Below are 9,733 nucleotides of genomic sequence, written 5' to 3'. Positions count from 1 at the left end.
ACAAACTAACCTTTCCTGTAACGTTGAATTGCTAATAGTGTTCTCTTCATCCCTGGTATGTATATCTCTCTTCATTCAGATGTAGTTAAAGTTACTAGAAACGATGATTGTCATGTTGCAGCAAACAAACCTTTCCTGTAACGTTGAATTGCTAATCGTGTTCTCTTCATCCCTTGTATGGATATCTCTCTTCATTCAGATGTAGTTAAAGTTACTAGAAACGATGATGGCCGTGTTGAAACAAACTAACCTTTCCTGTAACGTTGAATTGCTAATAGTGTTCTCTTCATCCCTGGTATGTATATCTCTCTTCATTCAGATGTAGTTAAAGTTACTAGAAACGATGACTGTCATGTTGCAGCAAACAAACCTTTCCTATAACGTTGAATTGATAATCGTGTACTCTTCATCCCTTGTATGTATATCTCTCGTCATTCAGAAATAGTTGAAGTTTCTACAAACGATGACTGTCATGTAGCAGCAAACAAACCTTTCCTGTAACGTTGAATAGCTAATCGTGTTCTCTTCATCCCTTGTATGTATATCTCTCTTCATTCAGATGTAGTTAAAGTTACTAGAAACGATGATTGTCATGTTGCAGCAAACAAACCTTTGCTGTAACGTTGAATTGCTAATCGTGTACTCTTCATCCCTTGTATGTATATCTCTCTTCATTCAGATGTAGTTAAAGTTTCTACAAACGATGACTGTCATGTGGCAGCAAACAAACCTTTCCTGTAATGTTTAATTGCTAATCGTGTTCTCTTCATCCCTTGTATGTATATCTCTCTTCATTCAGATGTAGTTAAAGTTACTAGAAACGATGATGGCCGTGTTGAAACAAACTAACCTTTCCTGTAACGTTGAATTGCTAATAGTGTTCTCTTCATCCCTGGTATGTATATCTCTCTTCATTCAGATGTAGTTAAAGTTACTAGAAACGATGACTGTCATGTTGCAGCAAACAAACCTTTCCTGTAACGTTGAATTGCTAATCGTGTTCTCTTCATCCCTTGTATGGATATCTCTCTTCATTCAGATGTAGTTAAAGTTACTAGAAACGATGATGGCCGTGTTGAAACAAACTAACCTTTCCTGTAACGTTGAATTGCTAAAAGTGTTCTCTTCATCCCTGGTATGTATATCTCTCTTCATTCAGATGTAGTTAAAGTTACTAGAAACGATGACTGTCATGTTGCAGCAAACAATCCTTTCCTATAACGTTGAATTGATAATCGTGTACTCTTCATCCCTTGTATGTATATCTCTCGTCATTCAGAAATAGTTGAAGTTTCTACAAACGATGATTGTCATGTTGCAGCAAACAAACCTTTCCTGTAACGTTGAATTGCTAATCGTGTTCTCTTCATCCCTTGTATGTATATCTCTCTTCATTCAGATGTAGTTAAAGTTACTAGAAACGATGATTGTCATTTTGCAGCAAACAAACCTTTCCTGTAACGTTGCATTGCTAATCGTGTACTCTTCATCCCTTGTATGTATATCTCTCTTCATTCAGATGTAGTTAAAGTTACTACAAACGATGATTGTCATGTGGCAGCAAACAAACCTTTCCTGTAACGTTGAATTGCTAATCGTGTTCTCCTCATCCCTTGTATGTATATCTCTCTTCATTCAGATGTAGTTAAAGTTACTAGAAACGATGATTGTCGTGTTGCAGAAAACACACCTTTCCTGTAACGTTGAATTGCTAATCGTGTTCTCTTCATCCCTTGTATGGATATCTCTCTTCATTCAGATGTAGTTAAAGTTACTAGAAACGATGATTGTCATGTTGCAGCAAACAAACCTTTCCTGTAATGTTGAATTGCTAATCGTGTTCTCTTCATCCCTGGTATGTATATCTCTCGTCATTCAGATGTAGTTGAAGTTTCTACAAACGATGACTGTCATGTAGCAGCAAACAAACCTTTCCTGTAACGCTGAATTGCTAATCGTGTTCTCTTCATCCCTTGTATGTATATCTCTCTTCATTCAGATGTAGTTAAAGTTACTAGAAACGATGACTGTCATGTTGCAGCAAACAAACCTTTCCTGTAACGTTGAATTGCGAATCATCTTCTCTTCATCCCTTGTATGGATATCTCTCTTCATTCAGATGTAGTTAAAGTTACTAGAAACGATGATTGTCATGTTGCAGCAAACAAACCTTTCCTGTAACGTTGAATTGCTAATCGTGTACTCTTCATCCCTTGTATGTATATCTCTCTTCATTCAGATGTAGTTAAAGTTTCTACAAACGATGACTGTCATGTTGCAGCAAACAAACCTTTCCTGTAACGTTGAATTGCTAATCGTGTTCTCTTCATTCCTTCTATGTATATCTCTCTTCATTTAGATGTAGTTAAAGTTACTAGAAACGATGATTGTCATGTGGCAGCAAACAAAGCTTTCCTGTAACGTTGAATTGCTAATCGTGTTCTCTTCATCCCTTGTATGTATATCTCTCTTCATTCAGATGTAGTTAAAGTTAGTAGAAACGAAGATGGCCGTGTTGCAGCAAACAAACCTTTCCTGTAACGTTGAATTGCTAATCGTGTTCTCTTCATCCCTTGTATGTATATGTCTCTTCATTCAGATGTAGTTAAAGTTACTACAAACGATGACTGTCATGTGGCAGCAAACAAACCTTTCCTGTAACGTTGAATTGCTAATCGTGTTCTCCTCATCCCTTGTATGTATATCTCTCTTCATTCAGATGTAGTTAAAGTTACTAGAAACGATGATTGTCATGTTGCAGAAAACACACCTTTCCTGTAACGTTGAATTGCTAATCGTGTTCTCTTCATCCCTTGTATGGATATCTCTCTTCATTCAGATGTAGTTAAAGTTACTACAAACGATGATTGTCATGTTGCAGCAAACAAACCTTTCCTGTAACGTTGAATTGCTAATCGTGTACTCTTCATCCCTTGTATGTATATCTCTCTTCATTCAGATGTAGTTAAAGTTACTACAAACGATGATTGTCATGTGGCAGCAAACAAACCTTTCCTGTAACGTTGAATTGCTAATCGTGTTCTCTTCATCCCTTCTATGTATATGTCTCTTCATTCAGATGTAGTTAAAGTTACTACAAACGATGACTGTCATGTGGCAGCAAACAAACCTTTCCTGTAACGTTGAATTGCTAATCGTGTTCTCCTCATCCCTTGTATGTATATCTCTCTTCATTCAGATGTAGTTAAAGTTACTAGAAACGATGATTGTCATGTTGCAGAAAACACACCTTTCCTGTAACGTTGAATTTCTAATCGTGTTCTCTTCATCCCTTGTATGGATATCTCTCTTCATTCAGATGTAGTTAAAGTTACTAGAAACGATGATTGTCATGTTGCAGCAAACAAACCTTTCCTGTAATGTTGAATTGCTAATCGTGTTCTCTTCATCCCTGGTATGTATATCTCTCGTCATTCAGATGTAGTTGAAGTTTCTACAAACGATGACTGTCATGTAGCAGCAAACAAACCTTTCCTGTAACGCTGAATTGCTAATCGTGTTCTCTTCATCCCTTGTATGTATATCTCTCTTCATTCAGATGTAGTTAAAGTTACTAGAAACGATGACTGTCATGTTGCAGCAAACAAACCTTTCCTGTAACGTTGAATTGCTAATCGTGTTCTCTTCATCCCTTGTATGTATATCTCTCTTCATTCAGATGTAGTTAAAGTTACTAGAAACGATGATTGTCATGTTGCAGCAAACAAACCTTTCCTGTAACGTTGAATTGCTAATCGTGTTCTCTTCATCCCTTGTATGGATATCTCTCTTCATTCAGATGTAGTTAAAGTTACTAGAAACGATGATGGCCGTGTTGAAACAAACTAACCTTTCCTGTAACGTTGAATTGCTAATAGTGTTCTCTTCATCCCTGGTATGTATATCTCTCTTCATTCAGATGTAGTTAAAGTTACTAGAAACGATGATTGTCATGTTGCAGCAAACAAACCTTTCCTGTAATGTTGAATTGCTAATCGTGTTCTCTTCATCCCTGGTATGTATATCTCTCGTCATTCAGATGTAGTTGAAGTTTCTACAAACGATGACTGTCATGTAGCAGCAAACAAACCTTTCCTGTAACGCTGAATTGCTAATCGTGTTCTCTTCATCCCTTGTATGTATATCTCTCTTCATTCAGATGTAGTTAAAGTTACTAGAAACGATGACTGTCATGTTGCAGCAAACAAACCTTTCCTGTAACGTTGAATTGCTAATCGTGTTCTCTTCATCCCTTGTATGTATATCTCTCTTCATTCAGATGTAGTTAAAGTTACTAGAAACGATGATTGTCATGTTGCAGCAAACAAACCTTTCCTGTAATGTTGAATTGCTAATCGTGCTCTCTTCATCCCTTGTATGGATATCTCTCTTCATTCAGATGTAGTTAAAGTTACTAGAAACGATGATGGCCGTGTTGAAACAAACTAACCTTTCCTGTAACGTTGAATTGCTAATAGTGTTCTCTTCATCCCTGGTATGTATATCTCTCTTCATTCAGATGTAGTTAAAGTTACTAGAAACGATGACTGTCATGTTGCAGCAAACAAACCTTTCCTGTAACGTTGAATTGATAATCGTGTACTCTTCATCCCTTGTATGTATATCTCTCGGCATTCAGAAATAGTTGAAGTTTCTACAAACGATGACTGTCATGTGGCAGCAAACAAACCTTTCCTGTAATGTTTAATTGCTAATCGTGTTCTCTTCATCCCTTGTATGTATATCTCTCTTCATTCAGATGTAGTTAAAGTTTCTACAAACGATGATTGTCATGTTGCAGCAAACAAACCTTTGCTGTAACGTTGAATTGCTAATCGTGTACTCTTCATCCCTTGTATGTATATCTCTCTTCATTCAGATGTAGTTAAAGTTTCTACAAACGATGACTGTCATGTGGCAGCAAACAAACCTTTCCTGTAATGTTTAATTGCTAATCGTGTTCTCTTCATCCCTTGTATGTATGTCTCTCTTCATTCAGATGTAGTTAAAGTTTCTACAAACGATGATTGTCATGTTGCAGCAGACAAACCTTTCCTGTAACGTTGAATTGCTAATCGTGTTCTCTTCATCCCTGGTATGGATATCTCTCTTCATTCAGATGTAGTTAAAGTTACTACAAACGATGACTGTCATGTGGCAGCAAACAAACCTTTCCTGTAACGTTGAATTGCTAATCGTGTTCTCCTCATCCCTTGTATGTATATCTCTCTTCATTCAGATGTAGTTAAAGTTACTACAAACGATGACTGTCATGTTGCAGCAAACAAACCTTTCCTGTAACGTTGAATTGCTAATCGTGTTCTCTTCATCCCTGGTATGTATATCCCTTTCATTCAGATGTAGTTAAAGTTAGTAGAAACGATGATGGCCCTGTTGCAGCAAACAAACCTTTCCTGTAACGTTGAATTGCTAATCGTGTACTCTTCATCCCTTCTATGTATATCTCTCTTCATTCAGATGTAGTTAAAGTTACTACAAACGATGACTGTCATGTTGCAGCAAACAAACCTTTCCTGTAACGTTGAATTGCTAATCGTGTTCTCTTCATCCCTTGTATGTATATCTCTCTTCATTCAGATGTAGTTAAAGTTACTAGAAACGATGATTGTCATGTTGCAGCAAACAAACCTTTCCTGTAACGTTGAATTGCTAATCGTGTTCTCTTCATCCCTTGTATGGATATCTCTCTTCATTCAGATGTAGTTAAAGTTACTAGAAACGATGATGGCCGTGTTGAAACAAACTAACCTTTCCTGTAACGTTGAATTGCTAATAGTGTTCTCTTCATCCCTGGTATGTATATCTCTCTTCATTCAGATGTAGTTAAAGTTACTAGAAACGATGATTGTCATGTTGCAGCAAACAAACCTTTCCTGTAATGTTGAATTGCTAATCGTGTTCTCTTCATCCCTGGTATGTATATCTCTCGTCATTCAGATGTAGTTGAAGTTTCTACAAACGATGACTGTCATGTAGCAGCAAACAAACCTTTCCTGTAACGCTGAATTGCTAATCGTGTTCTCTTCATCCCTTGTATGTATATCTCTCTTCATTCAGATGTAGTTAAAGTTACTAGAAACGATGACTGTCATGTTGCAGCAAACAAACCTTTCCTGTAACGTTGAATTGCTAATCGTGTTCTCTTCATCCCTTGTATGTATATCTCTCTTCATTCAGATGTAGTTAAAGTTACTAGAAACGATGATTGTCATGTTGCAGCAAACAAACCTTTCCTGTAATGTTGAATTGCTAATCGTGCTCTCTTCATCCCTTGTATGGATATCTCTCTTCATTCAGATGTAGTTAAAGTTACTAGAAACGATGATGGCCGTGTTGAAACAAACTAACCTTTCCTGTAACGTTGAATTGCTAATAGTGTTCTCTTCATCCCTGGTATGTATATCTCTCTTCATTCAGATGTAGTTAAAGTTACTAGAAACGATGACTGTCATGTTGCAGCAAACAAACCTTTCCTGTAACGTTGAATTGATAATCGTGTACTCTTCATCCCTTGTATGTATATCTCTCGTCATTCAGAAATAGTTGAAGTTTCTACAAACGATGACTGTCATGTGGCAGCAAACAAACCTTTCCTGTAATGTTTAATTGCTAATCGTGTTCTCTTCATCCCTTGTATGTATATCTCTCTTCATTCAGATGTAGTTAAAGTTTCTACAAACGATGATTGTCATGTTGCAGCAAACAAACCTTTGCTGTAACGTTGAATTGCTAATCGTGTACTCTTCATCCCTTGTATGTATATCTCTCTTCATTCAGATGTAGTTAAAGTTTCTACAAACGATGACTGTCATGTGGCAGCAAACAAACCTTTCCTGTAATGTTTAATTGCTAATCGTGTTCTCTTCATCCCTTGTATGTATATCTCTCTTCATTCAGATGTAGTTAAAGTTTCTACAAACGATGATTGTCATGTTGCAGCAGACAAACCTTTCCTGTAACGTTGAATTGCTAATCGTGTTCTCTTCATCCCTGGTATGGATATCTCTCTTCATTCAGATGTAGTTAAAGTTACTACAAACGATGACTGTCATGTGGCAGCAAACAAACCTTTCCTGTAACGTTGAATTGCTAATCGTGTTCTCCTCATCCCTTGTATGTATATCTCTCTTCATTCAGATGTAGTTAAAGTTACTACAAACGATGACTGTCATGTTGCAGCAAACAAACCTTTCCTGTAACGTTGAATTGCTAATCGTGTTCTCTTCATCCCTGGTATGTATATCCCTTTCATTCAGATGTAGTTAAAGTTAGTAGAAACGATGATGGCCCTGTTGCAGCAAACAAACCTTTCCTGTAACGTTGAATTGCTAATCGTGTACTCTTCATCCCTTCTATGTATATCTCTCTTCATTCAGATGTAGTTAAAGTTACTAGAAACGATGACTGTCATGTTGCAGCAAACAAACCTTTCCTGTAACGTTGAATTGCTAATCGTGTTCTCTTCATCCCTTGTATGTATATCTCTCTTCATTCAGATGTAGTTAAAGTTACTAGAAACGATGACTGTCATGTTGCAGCAAACAAACCTTTCCTGTAACGTTGAATTGATAATCGTGTACTCTTCATCCCTTGTATGTATATCTCTCGTCATTCAGATGTAGTTAAAATTACTAGAAACGATGATTGTCATGTTGCAGCAAACAAAACTTTCCTGTAACGTTGAATTGCTAATCGTGTACTCTTCATCCCTTGTATGTATATCTCTCTTCATTCAGATGTAGTTAAAGTTTCTACAAACGATGATTGTCATGTTGCAGCAAACAAACCTTTCCTGTAACGTTGAATTGCTAATCGTGTTCTCTTCATCCCTTCTATGTATATGTCTCTTCATTCAGATGTAGTTAAAGTTACTACAAACGATGACTGTCATGTGGCAGCAAACAAACCTTTCCTGTAACGTTGAATTGCTAATCGTGTTCTCCTCATCCCTTGTATGTATATCTCTCTTCATTCAGATGTAGTTAAAGTTACTACAAACGATGACTGTCATGTGGCAGCAAACAAACCTTTCCTGTAACGTTGAATTGCTAATCGTGTTCTCCTCATCCCTTGTATGTATATCTCTCTTCATTCAGATGTAGTTAAAGTTACTACAAACGATGACTGTCATGTTGCAGCAAACAAACCTTTCCTGTAACGTTGAATTGCTAATCGTGTTCTCTTCATCCCTGGTATGTATATCCCTTTCATTCAGATGTAGTTAAAGTTAGTAGAAACGATGATGGCCCTGTTGCAGCAAACAAACCTTTCCTGTAACGTTGAATTGCTAATCGTGTACTCTTCATCCCTTCTATGTATATCTCTCTTCATTCAGATGTAGTTAAAGTTACTAGAAACGATGACTGTCATGTTGCAGCAAACAAACCTTTCCTGTAACGTTGAATTGCTAATCGTGTTCTCTTCATCCCTTGTATGTATATCTCTCTTCATTCAGATGTAGTTAAAGTTACTAGAAACGATGACTGTCATGTTGCAGCAAACAAACCTTTCCTGTAACGTTGAATTGATAATCGTGTACTCTTCATCCCTTGTATGTATATCTCTCGTCATTCAGAAATAGTTGAAGTTTCTACAAACGATGACTGTCATGTAGCAGCAAACAAACCTTTCCTGTAACGTTGAATAGCTAATCGTGTTCTCTTCATCCCTGGTATGTATATCTCTCTTCATTCAGATGTAGTTAAAGTTACTAGAAACGATGATTGTCATGTGGCAGCAAACAAAGCTTTTCTGTAACGTTGAATTGCTAATCGTGTTCTCTTCATCCCTTCTATGTATATGTCTCTTCATTCAGATGTAGTTAAAGTTACTACAAACGATGACTGTCATGTGGCAGCAAACAAACCTTTCCTGTAACGTTGAATTGCTAATCGTGTTCTCCTCATCCCTTGTATGTATATCTCTCTTCATTCAGATGTAGTTAAAGTTACTACAAACGATGACTGTCATGTTGCAGCAAACAAACCTTTCCTGTAACGTTGAATTGCTAATCGTGTTCTCTTCATCCCTGGTATGTATATCCCTCTTCATTCAGATGTAGTTAAAGTTAGTAGAAACGATGATGGCCGTGTTGCAGCAAACAAACCTTTCCTGTAACGTTGAATTGCTAATCGTGTTCTCTTCATCCCGTGTATGTAATATCTCTCTTCATTCAGATGTAGTTAAAGTTACTACAAACGATGATTGTCATGTTGCAGCAAGCAAACCTTTCCTGTAACGTTGAATTGCTAATCGTGTTCTCTTCATCCCTTGTATGGATATCTCTCTTCATTCAGATGTAGTTAAAGTTTCTACAAACGATGACTGTCATGTGGCAGCAAACAAACCTTTCCTGTAATGTTTAATTGCTAATCGTGTTCTCTTCATCCCTTGTATGTATATCTCTCTTCATTCAGATGTAGTTAAAGTTACTACAAACGATGACTGTCATGTTGCAGCAAACAAACCTTTCCTTTAATGTTTAATTGCTAATCGTGTTCTCTTCATCCCTTGTATGTATATCTCCCTTCATTCAGATGTAGTTAAAGTTACTAGAAACGATGATTGTCATGTTGCAGCAAACAAACCTTTCCTGTGACGTTGAATAGCTAATCGTGTACTCTTCATCCCTTGTATGTATTTCTCTCTTCATTCAGATGTAGTTAAAATTACTAGAAACGATGATTGTCATGTTGCAGCAAACAAAACTTTC

Source organism: Rhineura floridana, chromosome 13 (assembly GCF_030035675.1).
Source record: "Rhineura floridana isolate rRhiFlo1 chromosome 13, rRhiFlo1.hap2, whole genome shotgun sequence".
NCBI lineage: Eukaryota > Metazoa > Chordata > Lepidosauria > Squamata > Rhineuridae > Rhineura > Rhineura floridana.
Note: the sequence above shows the minus strand (reverse complement) of the source record.